Here is a 16,325-nt window from a genome sequence, read left to right on the forward strand (position 1 = left end):
GTGCCTTCTAGATACCATCAGACTGTTAGACAAACTTTGCAGCACATATTCCATCAAGTATATGATTTTTTGTAATACTTAAAGCACAGAGTGGATTTTGAAATATGTCACAATTATTTTTACTTTCCATACTTTAACTTAAACTTCAGTGTCTAAGTCCACATAAAACTCGTCAGGCTTTTGTTTTCACCCCTTCTCACCCAACCTTATCTGTATACCTATTCTTAATCACATTCTGCTTTTAAAAATACCTGTATCTTAACTGTCATAATTCGCTGGGGGGAAAGCATTTGGCCTTATATTAAAGAACATTTTGTGGAGCATCTGAACGGCTCAGTCAGTTGAACATCCAACTTTTGATTTCTGTTCAGGTCATCATCTCAGGATCCTGGGATGAAGCCCTGAGTTGGGCTTCATGCTCAGCGGGGAGTCTACTTGAGAATTCTCTCTCTTCCTTTCCTTCTGTCTCTCCTCCAACCCTCTCTCTCTCACTCTGTGTCTCAAATAAATATTTTTTTAAAAAAGAATTTTTGGTGTGTTTTATCTCTACAAGACTTTAAATTTTTTGAAGATCTGGGCTTATTTCTTGCATATCACCTTTCACGTATGCAGTACTCATTATTTATTAAAAAATGATGGCAACCTTGACACTACTAAAATATATTTTACCTGATTATATGTTTTATTTCTGATCCACAGCAGTTTAAATCCAGTAAATAAGGAGTTGGCATAGACCCTGAAATATAGGAAAAGATTGACATCCTGACAGAGACAAAGAAAGAAAAAAATAAATAAATGAGGTTGTTGAAACCCATATTACAAAACATATATAAAGCAACACAATATGAAATATAAATATATAAACCATGTAGTTTAGCGATAACCAGTCGATTTTTAAAAACTTGTGTTGACTTTATACTATGTACAATAGGCTACATAGACACTTGATGTTATGACAAGTTAAGGGAGTACATTCTTTTTTTAAATAAATTTTTTAGAACACTTTTAGGTTCATGGCAACATGGAGAGGAGATTTCCCATATACCATCTTCCTACTGACATATACTCAGCCTCCTATATTATAAACATCCCCCACCAGAGCAGTGCATTTGTTACAGTTGATGAACCTACATTGATAAATCATTATCACTCAACGTTAGGATTCATTCTTGATTTTGTACTTTCTATGAGTTTGAACAAATATGTAATGATATCTATCACCTTTATAGTTTACAGAGTAGTTTTACTGTGCTGTGTCTCATCATCCCTTCCTTTCTTCTAACCTGCTGCTGGAAATATATGTGTGTAGGTTTTTATGTGGACATATTTTTTTAACTCCTTTGAGCGAATACCAAGAAGCACAATTTGCTGGATCATACGGGAAGAATACATTTAGTTTTGTAAGAAAAAAAATGTCTTCTGGGGTACCTGGGTGGTTCAGTGAGTTAAGTTTCTGCCTTTACCTTGGATCATGATCCCAGGGTCCTGGGATAGAGCCCCACATTGATCTCACTGCTCAATGGAGAGTCTCCTCCCTCTACCTCTTCCCCTGGCTTGTGCTCTTCCACACACACTCTCTCTCTCAAATGAATAAATAAAATCTTTTAAAAAAGAAAGAGGAAAAAATGTCTTTCAGAGTGACTGTACCATTTTTCATTCCCACCAGCAATGAATAAGAGTTCCTGTTGCTCCACATCCTTAGCAGCACTTGGTGTTGTCAGTGTTTAAAATTTTGGTCATTCCAGTAAGTGTGTAATGGTGTCTCATTACTGTTTTAATTTGCATTTCTCTAATAACATGATGTGGAGCATCTTTTCATAGGTTTATTTACCATATGTACATATTCTTTGGTATATGTGTCCATTAAGTGTCTGTTAAGATCTTTGGCCCATTGTTTAATTAGGCTGTTTTCTTATTGTTGATTTTTAGAGTTCTTTGTATATCTTGGATAACACACAGACATGTATATATATATATATATATATATATATATATATATACACACACACACATATATACACATACATATATAGTACACACAATATAGTACACACAATATTATAATAAAATATTATATTACAATATACATTATAAATTATACAATATATTGTATATTATAGAAATTTTATATACATTACAAATATAAAGTGTAATAATATATTTAAATATATAAATATATTATATTTATAATATAGAACATAAAATGTATATCACATATAATATATTAAAATATATAATATATTTATAATATAATATAATATAAAATATTTTAAATATTTATATTATATATTTATATTTTTAATGTATAACTATTTGTGTGTGTGTATATATATGTGTGTGTGTATATATATGTGTTATATATATATATATATAACACATATATATATATATATATACACAAAGCCCTGTCAGATAGGTCTTTTGCAAATATTTTCTCCCGGTAAGTGGCTTGTCTTTTCATTCGTCTGACGTGACTTCTTTCTTGTGAAAAGCTATCTCACTTGATTATCGGACTGGGACACTATGTTAAACCAAAGTTCAATAACCAAAGCTCATACTAATGACACCTAGAAAACTAAATCTACATAGAAAACAAAAATTATGACAATATGTTCTGTTTGGAAAGTCAAAATATGTAATATTTTATATATATATACACACAATATATATAAAAGTATATGTAAATATATATTTATGTTTTTAAATGTGATTTCCCTGTTAATAAAATTTCAGTACTGAAACATAATATTCCATTCTCTGATAATGTCATATAAAAATCCATAGTTGTGTAATATCTTTCTTATAGCTAAAGAATTGGGGACAATGGAAAAAAGTGATCAAAATGGGTTCAATTCATGTACAAATCACTTCCATTCAATTGTTTTTAGTTGCACATAGTGTTTTGGGAAATAAAAAAGGCTCTTAATTCATGAAGGTAATATGAATAAAATTATCTTGCATTATTCACAAAATGAAGGTTGTTGATAAACAAAAAAACAATGTTGTCACTCATATTAACATCATAATAGGAAAAAGACAGCATGCAAAATATGAACAGTTAAGTTCCTTCTGTAAGCCCATGACATGATTCCAAATGTAAGCATCCCAGGGAATTTTCATTTCGTTCTCCTGGAGAGCTGTAAAAATTGATTGTAGTCAGACCACCAATATGGGAATAATCTAGAGAATTCCCATTGTGGATCTGGAATAAATTTGACACAATTGACCACAGATGGCAGCATATGAATAATCCATGTTTTGCTAATTCTGCACACTCTTGGTTCAACCGCGCCCCTTTTAAGGAGAATCTGTCATCACACACACGGAAGATAAGCAGGCCTGGAGAATCGCACTATACCAGCGACCACACGTCAGTGGGGAGGTTGAGGGCAATTTTACCTGAAATCAAAATTATTTTAAAATATCAATAATAGGTAGTACATGTGTGAGGGTAAAATCAGGTCATATGTGACTTCAAACGTAGAATGTGCCTATAATTGAGATCAGAACCTGGAGAAAGGTCTGAGGAGCTGTGGTGAACAGAAAACCGAGGCACAGTTCCCATGTGCATGGAGACACTTTTGTACATTGTATAATGGATCGCCTCTACCTTCCTGGAATGGCATTAATCAATAATTACTCTGCTTTGGATTCACCAAGCATCCTTACATTACGCTGGGACGTCATTTGAGAATATTCATTTGACTGCAGAGAAACAGTCCTGTCAAATAATCCGATAGCCAAAAGGGAATAATGAAATCATGCCCTTCCCAGCAGTACTCCCAATAAATATTGCCTCAGATTTGGGATCAGATCTTGACTGGACACCTTTGACTTATGCTCTGCTTGTTTCAAAAGCTTTGCCACTGACTTCTGGAGATGCAATTGGTTAAGTTATATGAACATTTACTATCAAGTCAAAGAAGCTCCTCATGGTGACTCCCATTAAGTAGAAACGAATGCCTTGGCTTTGTGACTTTAACTTAACTCTAATAAAAACTTCCATTTTGGTGCTCCTGGGCGGCTCAGTCAGTTAAGCATTTGCTTTGGGCTCAGATCATGATCCTGGGGTCCCGGGATGGTGCCCAGCATCGGACTCTCTACTCAGTAGGGAACCTGCTTCTCCCTTCTCTCTGCCTGCTGTCGGCCTACTTGTGCTCTCTGTCTAATAAATAAATAAAATCTTTAAAAAAAATAATAACCTTCCAGTTTGTTAAACAGAAGTTCTTATAGCTCTTCCTTCCCATGAAACCTGAAATCAGTTGATATATAAAGCATAGCTACTAAGCACTCAAGAAAGATGCCAGATGTACAAGACTGCTTAGTATATGAGCTTCACTTGTATATAAGCCAGGAAATAAAATAAAATACAATATTATACATATTTAGGATAGATGCTCTTCTTTTTTAATTTTATTTATTTACTTATTAGAGAGAGAATTAGCTTGAGCGGGGAGGGGCAGAGGGAGACAGAATCCTAAGCAACACCTCCCCCCACCCCACCCCCTGGAGCACAAAGTCTGATGGGGGTGGGGGGGGTGGGGGGGGGGTTCTGTTTCACAATCCTGAGATCATGACCTGGACTGAAATCAAGAGTCATATGCTTAACTAACTGAGCCACCCAGATGGCCCTTCTTAAACAAAGTCAGAATAAAAAGATAACCAATTTTACCATTCTGCAACATTTTTAAATATCCAAATTTATTAAATTAAACTTGATATTATTTACCTTTTCAATCTCTTAATATATTACTAGAACCTATTAAAAGATCCAAAAAAGTAGAGCATGTTATATAAAAACACTTTGGGGGCTTGACTTTTTTCTTAATCTCATATTAATTTACTTCAGGTCATCTGTTCTGTAAGCTTTCAGGAGATGATCTTGGTATCCCAAATTTGTAATTAGCCAAAGCCTAAAAGAATCTGCTAATTACTTGTGGGCCAAACCCCTAGGTCAGAGGAGGTCCAGAAATCCAAAAGCAGCAAAAAAGCCATTTTAAAATTACTTAGAAAATATACAATATGAAAATTGCAGATTATTCAGGTTCTCTATTTTGGAAAAATAAAAACTGAAATGTATAATTTCATAGTTATTGCAAAGATAATGGTTAAAACCCTAAGCCACTTAAAACACCAAAGTTACCACACACTTAAAAGCCACATTCTTTTCCCTGGGTAGTGCTGTACTAGCAAAGATGACTATACATGTATGATCTTCTTCATTCTCATAAAAGTTGGGTTAGAGTCCACAATAGTCAAACTATGGAAAGAGTCCAGATGTCCATTGACAGATAAATGGATAAAGAAGATATGGTATATATGCACAATGGAATACTACTCAGCCATCAGAAAAAAAAATGAAATATTGACATTTGCAATAAGTCAATGGATCTAGAGGATATTATGCTAAGTGAAATAAGTCAATCAGAAAAAGACAATTATCATATGATCTCACTCATATGTAGAATTTAAGAAACAAAACAGAGGATCATAGAGGAAGAGAGGAAAAAATAAAACAAGACTAAATCATAGAGGAAGACAAACCATAAGAGATTAAATCATAGGAAACAGATTGAGGGTCACTGGAGGGGAGGGGTCGTTGGGAGATGAGGTAATTCGGTGATGAACATTAAGGAGGGCATGTCATGTAATGAGGACTGGGTGTTATATAAGACTAATGAATCACTGACCTCTACCTCTGAAACCGATAATACATTATATGTTAATTTAATTTAAATATAATTAAAAAACAAAAACAAAAACAGTTGGGTTAGAGAAACTAATCTTAGAGTTATCAACTAAATTACATAAATTGTTTAGCACCAGACATATAATTTGAGAATGCTCAATAAATATTAATATTTTTCCATTCATATCTATTAAGGGGTTTTAACATGACTTTTAAATATATATTTTTAACTCCTATCAGTGTGATAAAACCTCATTTTACTTTATAGTCAGTATCTTAAGAAATTATATTTATTTAAAATTTATCATTCCTACTGAAATGTTTTCATCAGCTCCCATTTGATAAAAAGATAATGAGTGGTCCTGAATTGTTAATGTGCCTTGGTTTTTAGTTGATCATAAGGGTAAGGGGATCCCTGGGTGGCGCAGCGGTTTGGCGCCTGCCTTTGGCCCAGGGCCTGATCCTGAAGACCCGGGATGGAATCGCACGTCGGGCTCCTGGTGCATGGAGCCTGCTTCTCCCTCTGCCTATGTCTCTGCCTCTCTCTCTCTCTCTCTCTCTCTCTCTCTGTGTGACTATCATAAAAAAAAAAATTAAAAAAATTAAAAAATAATAATTTAATTTTCTTTAGTAATTATTTGAAGTTAGTTAATTCTAAAAAAGGCTCTGTTCTTTATTCATTCTAATTCTCTAAAGAAATTCTAGACAATACTGTCTAAGGACGCCAAAATGTTATTCATTTATATGATTTAATAACTGCATTCAATAGTGTCTTTAACAATAATTTGTAGAGAAAAATCTTATTTTTCATGAAAATAATAATTCCATTAGAAGCCTACCCCTTTATCCAGATGGCCTCAATGAAGTATTTTGACTACAAGAATATACAAGTTATTGTATACCATCCTTACTCCCATCTAAGCTTTACTTTTAAATTTCACTTTGTGCTTGATGTGGCCTTATTTTCTTCTGATTTAAATTTAACTTTATTAAAAGATAAACTGAGGCATAATAAAAAATTTAAACATTTATTAGGGCAAAATGGTTTTAAATCACGCAGCACCAAACCAAAAGAGGTTAGAAGCTCTCAGAAGTACTCCACCAATAAGAACTAGGGGAAACAGAAGCAAAGTAAGGGATTATTTGATTGGCTATTGCATAAGGAGTTGCCTTATTTGGAAATGCCTCGTAGTCCGCTTGTAATTGGTCCTCCTTAGATGCCTTGAGTCATTACAAGCTTAGGTTTTGGGTTGCTTAGAAAGGCTCCTAAAACGTTAAACCCCTCAGTTTAATGGCTTCCTTGTTTAATTAATTTAATAATTTCAATCTGTTTTTTATTGTCATGAGCTCCTTTTCTTTCTGCTTTTTAATACCATCTCTCCTTATCACCCCACTTCCCAACCACCACTGTGCAAGAGACACCTATAACCACAACATATCAGTTTCTTTTTTTCCCACTTTTATTGAGAAACTATTGGCATACATCACTCTTTAAGTTGAAGGCATCTAGCATGGTTTGATTTAATATCTTGTGAAATGGCTACCACAATTGGTTCAGCTAACGTCTATCTTCTCATATAGGTACAATAAAAAAGAAAAAAGGAGAAAAAAAGTTTCCCCTTGCGATGAAAATTTACTCTCTGAACAACTTTCTTATCCATCTGAGAGCAGCCATGTTGTTTCTTACTATCTGTCTAGTTATCGGTTTTTCTTTTTTTCAACTTCTGGTCCAAATAATTTCAAATCTTTCAAGTAGTTTGCTCATGCAATTTCCTCTTTCAAAGATTCTCAGGGCATGTGTCTTTAAAGAGATACAGTGAAAGGAAGCATTATTTCTCACTAACATTATGAAGAAATTTAAACAAAAGCAATATTTATTCAATTGTCTACTTTGCCCCATGCTCCACATTTTAACAGTAAAATTTATGTTTGTATCCCTTGATACCCTGAGTGAGGAAAACCTAGATGGAAAAAGAGTGATGGGGGAATTCCTAAAAGGGAGCAGTTAGCAGCTTTTGAAATATAGAAGATGTTCAAGAAGAAAAGAAAAAGGAAATGAAACTGAATCATGAGACAATAGATGAGCCCAAAAAACTTGTTTGGCTGGGAGGTCTGCAAACTGTAGCCCATGGGCTAAATCCAAGACCTGTTTTTATTTCATGCATTATCTATGACTACTTTCATACTCCAATAGCGGAGTCAAGCAATTGCAGCAAAGAGCCAATCCTATGACATGCAGCCCCTAAAACATTTCTTACCTAGCCCTTAACAAAAATATCTGCTGACCCCTGATTTTTTTTAAAGATTTTATTTATTTATTTATGAGAGAGAGAGAGAGAGTCAGAGGGAGAAGCAAGCTTCATGCAGGGAGCCTGATGAGGGACTCAGTCCCATGACTCCAGGATCACACCCTAGGCCCAAGGCAGGTGCTAAACTGCTGAGCCACCCAGGCATCCCCTGACCCCTGATTTAGAACATGTCCCCAAACTAACTTTTCCTAGCTAATCAGATCATTGTTCATTGACTGGCACTTTGGGATTTCAAGTCTAAGTAAACCAATAATCAGCTAGTACATTCAGATTTTTCCAGAAGAGTTTTCTTTACAATCACACAAGAACAGTGCACACAGCCAGTAAAAACAGTTGCCTTGGTGTATTTGTTACTTAAAAAAAAAAAAAAAAGTTAAACTGTTAATTATTTTGAGATAACTTATGTGCAGTCGTGCAGTCGTAAGACATAAAACAGAGAAATACCTGGTATTATTAACCCAGTTTTCTCCAGTGGTAACAACATGAAAACTGCAGTACAGTATCACAAATACTGATATGAATACACTCAAGATCCAGAATATTTCCATTACCATAAGGATTCCTCATGTTGCCCTTTTAAGATACCCCACTTCCATCCTACTAGTCCCACCCCCGCCCTAACACCCTTAAACACTAATCTGTTTTTCATTTCATTTCTATAATTTTACTATTTCAACAATTTTGAAATGTAGTATACAGAATGTAACCTTTGGGGTTGCAACATAATTTTCGATCACTCAACATAATTCTCTTGAAATCATACAGGTTGCTGAGTGTATCAGTACTTGTTCTTCTTTATTACTGAGTAGTATCCCATCCTATGGATGCACCATAGTTTGTTCGACTACTCATGAGTTGAAGGACATTTGGGTTGTTTCCAGTTTGGAGATATTGTGAGAGAGTTGCTATAAATATTCATGTCCAGGCTTTTGTATGAATATAAATTTTCATTTTGGGGGGATAAATGCCCAAGAGCCAAATTACTGGGTCATACGGTAAGCATATGGTTAGTCTAGTTTAGTTTTTTTCTTTTTTGCGTGGTGGGGTGGGAGAGGAGGAGAGAGAGAGAGAGAATCCTAAGCAGGCTCCATACCCAGCAGGGCTTGATCTCACAATCCTGAGATCATGACCTGAACCAAAATCAAGAGTTGGATGCCTAACCAATTGATCCACCTAGTGCCCCAGCATAAGTTTAGTTTTTTTAAAAAAAAATGACAATTTTCCAGGTTTGCTGTACCATTTTACATTCTCACTAGCCATAATATGAGTGATCCAATATCTTCACCAACGTTTGGGGTTGTCACTATTTTGCTTTGTTTTGTTTTAGCTCTTCTAATAGGGATGTAGTGCTATCTCATGCTTTTAATTTTCATTTTCCTAATGGCTAATGACGTTCACCATCTTTTAATGTGTTTAATTGCCATCTGTATATCCTCTTGGATGAAATGTCTCTTCATATCTTTTTCCCATTTTCCAGTTGGATTGCTTGATTTTTTATTTTTATTTTTTTATTTTTTTACTTTTGAGTTGTCAGAGTTCTTTATATTGTCTAGATATTTGTTCTTTGGCAGGTATGTGGTTTGAAAATATTTTCTTCCAATCTGTACCTTGCCTTTTTATTCTCTTAGTGGAATTTTTTATGGAGCAATAGTTTTTAATTTTGATGAAGACCAATTTATCAGTTTCTATGGATTGTGATTTTGGTGTTAATTCTAGGAACATTTTACCTAGCCCCAGATATCAAAGATTTTGTTTGAGGTTATTACCTAGAAGTTTTATAGCTTTATGCTTACATTTAAGTCTGTAATCCATTCTTAATTTTTGTATAGGATAACAAAAATTTTTATATTTACTATTAATAATATACTATTATATAGATAACATTATACCTAATATTAGCATATTAAATAATATACTATCATATAAGTCCTAAAATTAGATAATTCCTCCCAATACATTTTTCCAAAATTGTTTTAGCCATTCTAGTTCCTTTGCATTTCAATATAAAGTGTAGAATAATTTTATATATCTCTACCAAAAATTTTCCTTAATTTGCATTAAATAGTCTTAAACTTTTATATCCATTTGAGAAAAATTGACATCTTTACTATGTTAAGATTTGCAATCTGCGAACATATGTCTTTCCAGATCTCTTAGGTTTCTTTCATTGGCATTTTATAGTTTTCAGCACACAAGTTCTGTACTTTTTTTTAGACCTACACCTAAGTGTTTAAATTTTGAGTGATTTTAATTAATATTTTATCTATAGTTCTACATTTTATTTCCTTTTTTTTTTTTTTTTTTGCCTATTACGCCAGCTAGAATAGAACTCAGAGCACTAAATCAAATGGATGATAAGAGTTTACATCCATTCCTTATTGTCAATCTTAGGGGGACAGCATTTAGTTTTTCACTATTAAATAGAATACTAACAATAGTGGGTTTTTTAAAAAAAGATCTTTATCAAATTGAGGAAGTTTCCCTATTCCTGGTTGTCAGAGAGTTCTCAATCATGAATGGGTGCAGAATTTTACTTATCTATTGATATCATCATGTGATAATTCTTTTTTATCCTATTTAGGATAGATTATGTTTGATTGATCTCAAAATATTGAATGAGATTTGCATCCCTGAAATAACCTTCAACTGGTCATGGTATATAATTCTTTTCAGAAATTGCTGAATTCTTTTTTTTTTTTAATTTTTATTTATTTATGATAGTAACAGAGAGAGAGAGAGAGAGGCAGAGACATAGGCAGAGGGAGAAGCAGGCTCCATGCACCGGGAGCCGGAGGTGGGATTCGATCCCCGGTCTCCAGGATCGCGCCCTGGGCCAAGGGCAGGCGCCAAACCGCTGCGCCACCCAGGGATCCCAGAAATTACTGAATTCTATTTACTAGTCAAATACTAAGGATTTTAAGTTGATGTTTATAAGAAATAATTGGTCTATGTGTTTTGCTTTTTCTACAGCATTTGTCTGGATTTAGTATCAGGATAATATTCATGTCATAAAATAAACCGGGAATTGTCCCCTCTTGTATTTTCTAAAAAAATTGTGTAGAATATGTGTATGTTAAGTCTTCTTTAAATATGGGTTAGAATTATCCAACAAAACCACCTGGGCTTGGAGTTTTCTTTTTGAGAGTGTTTTTAAATTATAAATTCAATCCTTAATAGTTATACAGTTACTCAAATATCTAATTCATATTGAGTGAGTTGGGTAGTTTGTATTATTGAAGAATTGATCCACTTCATCTAAGTTGTCTAAGTTCTGTGTGTAATGTTTGTAGTTTTCCATTATTGTCTTCAGATGTCTGTAGTGAGATGCCTGTTTCATTCCTTATTGGCAATTTGTGTCTTCTCTCTTTTTTGTCAGTCTTGTTGGAAGCTTGCCGTGACGTTTATTGATTTTTTTCAAAGAACCAACTCATGGCTTCATTGATTTCCTCTACTGTTTTCAGTTTCATTTATTTGTGCTATTATTATTATTATTATTCTACCATAGCTTGATTTTACTCTTCTTCATGGTTCTTGAGATTGAATTGTTGGTTTGAGACTTTTCTCTTTTCTAATGTATACAATTAGTGCTATCAATTTCCCTCTGAGCACTGCTGTAGCTGTGTCCCACAAATTTTGATATATTCTATTTTTGTTTTCATTCACTCCAATGTATTTTTTTCCTTGATTTCTCTTTGACTTATGGATTATTTAAGAGTGTGTGTATTAGCTTACAAGTGTTTCGAGATTTTCCCATTACCTTTCTATTATTGGTTTCTGGTTTGATTCCATTTTTGGCCAGAAAACACACTCTGTAAGATTTCAGATTGTTGAGAATTACTTTATGAACCAGGATATGGCCTATCATGGAATATGTTTGTGGACACTTGAAAAGAATGCGTATTCTTTTATTGTTGGGTATATGTTCAAAAAATATCAATTAGATCCTGTTTGTTGATGATATTAAGTTCTATATGCTTGCTAATTTTACATTAGTTGTTCTATTAATTGCTGAGAGGTGTGTTGAAGTTTACAACTATAATCACTGATTTGTCTATTTTTTTTCTATTTTATCAGTTTTTACTCCACATATTTTATAGTTCTTTTGTGTAAACACATTCAAGATTGTTATGTTTTCTTGTTGGATATTCTTTTTTATCAATTTATGATATTTATTTCTGTCTTTGGTAATTTTTTTTACTTTGAAGTTCTTTTACTTGATATTAATCTTGCCATTTCTGCTTTATTTGATTGTTTGCTTAAGACATAGATATAAGGTGTATGTATTACATATGTATGTATACAGATACACATAATATGTTCATATATATATATATGTTGTATCCATGCTTTTACTTTTTTTTTTTAAAGATTTTTATTTATTTATTCATGAGAAACACAGAATGAGAGAATGAGAGAGAAGCAGAGACACAGGCAGAGGGAGAAGCAGGCTCCTGCAGGGAGCCTGATGCAGGACTCAATCCCTGGATTCTGGGATCACGTCCTGAGCCAAACGCAGATGCTCAACTGATGAGCCACCCAGGCATCCCTCCATGCTTTTACTTTAAATCCATGTATATCATTGTATTTGAATTGAGTTCCTTTTGAACAGTATATAATTAAACCATTTTTTTTAATCCACTGAGTATATCTCTGCCATTTAATTGGTGTATTCAGACAATTTACATTCACTTACATTCACTTTAATTTTTCTTTTTTTTTTTTTTTAAGATTTTATTTATTTATTCATAGAGACACAGCTAGAGAGAGAGGCAGAGACACAGGCCGAGGGAGAAGCAGGCACCATGCAGGTAGCCTGATGTGGGACTCCATCCAGGGTCTCCAGAATCACGCCCTGGGCTGCAGGCGGCACTAAACCGCTGCACCACCGGGGCTGCCCATAATTTTCTTTTGAAAGAGAGAGAGAGAGAAAGGGAAGGGGAGAAGGGGAAAGAGAATCTTAAGAGAGCCTCCTGCAGGACTTGATCTCATAACATTGAGATCATGACCTGAGCTGAAATCAACTTAACCAACTGAGCCATCCAGGCACCTGTCAATTTAATTGAAATGTTATGGCTTAAGTCTGCCATTTTATGCCGTTTTTTTTTTTGTTTGTTTGGTTGGTTGGTTTTTTTTTCTTTTTGTTTTTCATATCCCTTATCTTCTGTGGGTTATTTAAACAATTTTCAGAATTTTGACTTACCTAGTATTTTTCAGTGTATTTCTTTGTGTATTTTTTAGAGGTTGTTTTATGTAATAGGGATTTTATATATGTAACCTCACAGTTTCCTGGTGTCTTCATTTTCTTGTTCAAGTGAAGTACAGAAACTTTACCTCCATTTTTGTACCTTAATCCATCCCCATTTGTGATAAAATTGCCTTAAATATTTCCTCTACATACATTTAGAACCACATCAGACATTTTTAAATTTTTGTTTCTGCCATCAAACATTTAGAAAACTTCAGAGAAATATCTATTATTTTTACTTGTATTTTTGGTACTGAATTCTTTATTCCTTTCTAAAGGTCCAAGATTCTACTCTTATCATCTCCTTTCTTTCCAGACACCTTCCCTAACTATTGTTTCAAGGTGGGTCTACTGCTGAAAAATTATATTATTTTTCCTTTATCTGATAACGTCTTGATTCCCCCTTCATTCCTAAAGAATATTTTCCATGGATATAGGATTATAGATTGACAGTTCTTTTCTCAGTCATTAAAAGTATTGTACCCCTTACTTCTTGCCTCCATGGTTTCTGATGAGAAATTTACTCAGAATTGTTCTTCTAAAGGAAGGTTTGTTGTTGTTGTTGTTGTTGTTGTTGTTGTTTCTCTTACTGCTTTCAAGATTTTTTTCTTTTTCTTTAGTTTTCAGAAGTTTGACTATGATGTGTTTTGGTGTGAATGTCTTTGGCTTTTTTCTTGCTTGTGGTATGCTCAGCCTCTTAAATCTGCATGCCTTTTACTAAATTTGGGGAGGTTTTGGCCATTATATTTTTAGCATTTTTTATGCCTTGCCCTCTTTCTCCTCTCTCTGTGGATTCCAATGGCACAAATATTTTATCTTTTATTATAGTTCCACAGTTGCCTGAGACTCTGTTTGGTTGTTTTTTTAAAGTAAATGTTCCCTGTGTGGTTCGGATTGGGTCATTTTTTATTGTTATTGCTCCTCCTTCACTGGTTCTTTCCTTTGACTTCTGCATTTTTAAATCTATCATAGTTGTCATGTTTTTCAGTTCTAAAATTTCATCTGATTATTCTTGGCAGCATCTAGTTCTTTGATAAGACATGTATTTGTTTTTTTTTGTTTGTTTGTTTCAACCATATCATAATTTCTCATTGAACCATTTTCATCATGGCAGCTTTAAAATCTTTCTAAGATAATTCTAGTATCTCTATTATCTTAGTGTTCACGAGTATTGATGTCTTTTTACATCCAGTTTGAGATGTTTCTGCTTCTTTGGCAGATGACTTTCAGTTGAAACTTGGACATTTTGGGTATTCTGAGACTCTGGATATTATTTAAACCTTCTATTTTACCTAGCTTCCTCTGACACTACTCTAGCAGAGAAAGGAGGTACACCTTGTCATTGTCAGATATAGACAGAAGTCTAGGTCTCTTCCTCTTGGCTAGCATTGACACCTGAGTGAGAGGGTTCTATGCTCCTGCTGGGTGGGAGTGAGAGTTCCTCTTCTCTGGTAGGCCTCCATTGATACTTTCCTCACTAGAAAGGATATCAGTGGTTTGTTACCGCTCCCATCATGGCCTCTGCTGGCACCTTACATGTTAGGGAATTGTAGGGCTAGGTAGTTTCTAATGTCTTGACTCTACACTAGGCCTCCTCTGTCCAACATAATCTTAGTAGGGAGGAAGAATGGTGACTCATTATTGTTGACTTTGGGTGGAAGTCCAGGATCCCTGTGTAGTCTCCACTGACACTACATTGGGTTAGGGTAGGGACCTTGTTATCCCTTGACAAGAACAAAAGTCCCAATTCCCTACTCAGATTTCCTTATACTACCCTGAGATTGGGGAAAGGAAGTTGGGATGCTTTATTCTAGCCTACCAAGGGTCTGCAGGAGGCTCCCCATCAGACTTTTGCAGGTATGGGGTGTCTGTTTGTGTGGTATCTGACTAGAGCAAAGTGGTACCTTTGCCCTAGTACTTTCTGTCTTTCTAGGCCACTGCCTTTGGTTACAAAGAACAGGCTTTCGTTGAGGCTTCTCTTCAGAAGTTGGTGTTTCTGGGTTTCTGGCTTCTTCAGCTCCAAGTTTTAGACATATGAGGCAAAAATAAAATCCATGGAACTCACCATGATATTGTTCCTTGGGTCCAGAGGTCCCTGGCTGTTCTGTCTTCTTCTTTCCAACATTCAGAGTCTCCTTACATTTATTTTATGTATGATGTTCAGGTGTTCAGGGTCTTTAGTTTTACCTAACAGGAGAATTAGGAAAAACTATCTACTACATCTTCCTAGAAGTGAATTTCTCCTCTTCTTTCTTTCTTTCTTTCTTTCTTTCTTTCTTTCTTTCTTTCTTCTTTCTTCTTTCTTTCTTTTTTAATTAGGAGGGCAGCATGCAATTTTTGCACTGGTTTCTTTAAGGAACTTAAACAGAATTATGAAAAACTAATACATTTTCTACTAAAAAGAGAAATTTGAGACAACACATGTCTGTCTATGATTTATCTTTCAATATCAGTTTCACTTCTACTTTCTAATTTCTACTAGTTTGTTTCTTTGTTACTTTATCGCCAATTCATGCTCCTTTAGCATTTATGGCAACACTTACACTTAGAAGTGAGCTTTTCTTCACTTCAAAGTTCTCACTGAGTGAGTCCCTCATGCGGGCATGTTCATTTGATTCATTGCTGTTCCCTTGTGCCTGTCACAAGGCCAGCCCACATACCAGTGCTTAATAAATATCTGCTGAATAAGTGACTGAGAACTGAAAATTTAAATTTTTCATTCTATGAAAGCTCATCTACTTTATGCTTGCTGTGCTGAAGCATGGGGCACATGTGTCTGCCGCCTTTGCTTGATTCCCACCGGGCACACTAAGCATGTGCTTAGGGGCATTAACAGAATTTGTCCAGAACTCTGTAATCTAGAAGAAAGCAATTTTAATTTCAGCACATGTGTCAGTTTTTGTTTTATGGTTTAGAATTGTTTGTATTTTGAATCACAAACGTGGAGGACTCCAGTATGATTCCCGTGTGTGTATGTGCGGGCGCGTGTGCACATTCACTCCTATCACTTTTAAAGAAAGTGACCCAAAGAACATGCACAAAAAAAAGACCATGGAATTTTTTTAGGAATCTAGAAAACAGA

This window comes from Canis lupus, chromosome 30, assembly GCF_048164855.1.
Source record: "Canis lupus baileyi chromosome 30, mCanLup2.hap1, whole genome shotgun sequence".
Taxonomy (NCBI): domain Eukaryota; kingdom Metazoa; phylum Chordata; class Mammalia; order Carnivora; family Canidae; genus Canis; species Canis lupus.